Genomic DNA, 2,837 nt, shown 5'->3' on the forward strand with positions numbered 1-2,837 from the left:
CTGTGAAATGCCTAAGTAAAAAGAAAAAAGAGAATACAGGGAATATCTTTTATATATATATATATATATATATATATATATATATATATATATATATATATATATATAGATATATATATATATATATATATATATATATATATATATATATATATATATATTTATATATATATATATATATATATATATATACCGAAAAGGACGAGGGACTGAATTATGAGCAAAGCAACTCTTAGTTATACTTATTTTCTTATCTGGTCCCGTACAGCAGGGGAACCCTACTCTCTACAGGACCTTCACAGTTGCTTATGATGTTCGTTCGTGAGTATTTAACATTTCACAATGCGTATTATTCGCTTACTGTTTAATCATCACTGTCAAAACGTTCGCAGAATAAGAAAGTCTTCAGTTTCCTCCTGGAAGCCTTAATCTATTCAATTATTCGGATGCCTCGTGGGAGCTTATTGTATAGTCTTGGGGCCACATATTTAAAGGCTCCAGAGCCTACTGTAGACATGTATCTGGGTTCTAATAGTTTGAAACCATCTGTAACTATTCTCGTGTTAGGATGATTTGTTGGTTGCATAAATTCTCTCATATATTTTGGACGACCGACTCTGATAACTTGGTGGGTTACTGTATATATTTTGTATTCAATTCTCGCTTTAATCAGCAGCCAATGTACATCTATGAATATAGGGGTGATCATTTCACTGGGTGGTACGCCTTTTATCAGCCTTGCTCCTCCGTTAGATAATGAGAGAATGAGAAAATAAATGAGAAATAAGGATAATTCAGAAAGTACAGTAAAAAAACAAGATAAGCCAATGTTTCAAAGTTTGTTTTGACAAATATATGAGTGAAAAATTTCTTCATATTTCGAAATCAAAGAGAACGGGAAGAAATGTATGGTAATTAATTTATTTTGTAAATGCAAGGGCAATCTCCCTGTTTATATATACCAGGCTGAAAATGTATTAGATATGTCTTGAAAAAAATTACTGTCTAAATTAAGTTTGGTTGGGTTAGGTCTTACGTAGTGCCACTCACTGTCTCTAGCCTGGGATTTTGGAAATTCTAATTGTTGCTTTTTTGGCTAGAAGGACGTCTATAGTTCATATTTCAAATATACTTTTTAAAGAAAACAACGACTCGCCTAATTAGGTTTGGTTAGATTACGGTTTGAGGAGTGCGAGTCACGATCTCCAGCCTAGGATTTTGGAAATTCTAATTGTTATTTTTTTTTGGCTAGGAGTACATCTTTATTTCATATTTCAAGTATTTTTTTATTTTAATGAAAATAATTTGTATTATTTTCTAAAGTTTCCTTTTGTATAATCACACAAACATGCCAAGTCCCGTAAGTAACCATTCTCTAACCTAGGTAATAATTTATTTATTTTTTCCCCAAAAGTTCCAGGAAAAATCATTTATTTTAGTATCCCATGTATATATATATATATATATATATATATATATATATATATATATATATATATATATATATATATATACACATACACACACACATATATATATACATATATATATATATATAATATATATATAATATATATATATATATATATATATATATATATATATATATATATATATATATATATGTTACACCCAATCTGTGAAATTGCCCATTTCATGAATTGGGCTAACCACTTGTCCATTTCATGAAGTGAGCAAAACACTTGCCCAGTTCATGAAATGGGCAAGTGGTTAGCCCACTTCATGAAATGGCCAATTTCATGCATGAATCTTAAAATTTGTTCTAAACGAGTTGTTAAACCAGAAAAAGTTATTTTAAAGTCTTTTATTAAGTGATGTAATACAAACACTTTTAACATAATATATGGTGGCATTTTCAAAGTATAACCCTTTCAAGCTTTAGTCATGGAAGAAGAAATAGCAAGTCGTGCTACCTTGTGGTCTATGAATATGAGAAGACTGTAATTGCCATTTTGAAGAGAGGAAAGACTAGACAGACGCTTAAAAGAGAACACTACCACATCTTGCAAACTTTTCAGATTGCCTCCTTTGGTGAAATAGAAACAGTTAAAAAGAAGAATGGAAAATATATGGCAACTAAAGAATCAGTCATAGGAATTATCCAACAAGCCCACATTAACACCGGCCATGGTGGCGATAAGAAGACTTATAAGGAGGTGTGTGAAAAATATGGAAATATTCCAAGATCAATTGTGTCACTATATATGGTGCATTGTGAGCGCTTTGTTGAAAAGCGTCGCAGAAAAGAAACGGCAGCAGACGTTGTGGTCAGACCACTGTCCGTAAGAGATCTCAGTGAAAGAGGACAAGTAGATCTGGTCGACATGCAGACTATGAAGGATGGAAGTTATCGCTTTATTCTGCACTATAGAGTATTTAACGAAGTTTCATGTGATTCGTCCCCTGAAATCAAAGACAGCAGCTGAGGTTGCCAATGAACTTCTTTTCATCTTCTTGGATGTAGGTGCACCACACAACCTTCAGTCTGACAATGGACGTGAATTTACAGCTGAAGTGATCCAAGAACTAACCTCACTATGGCCTGAACTCATCTTAGTAAATGGGCGTCCTTGGCATCCCCAGAGTCTGGGATCTATTGAAAGAGGTTATGGGGATATGAAACTCAAGCTCATGGCATGGATAAGAGACAATAATTGTGCTAAATGGAGTTATGGTGTCCGTTTTGTTCAGTGGGCCATGAACATTTCATATCATGAGGCAATCAAGATGACTCCCTATCAAGCGCTCACTGGCAACAAGCCAAGATGTTGTCTTAAGTCAAATTTAGCAGATGCATTCATCAGCAAAATATCGTC

The sequence above is a fragment of the Palaemon carinicauda genome, chromosome 3, assembly GCF_036898095.1.
Source record: "Palaemon carinicauda isolate YSFRI2023 chromosome 3, ASM3689809v2, whole genome shotgun sequence".
NCBI lineage: Eukaryota > Metazoa > Arthropoda > Malacostraca > Decapoda > Palaemonidae > Palaemon > Palaemon carinicauda.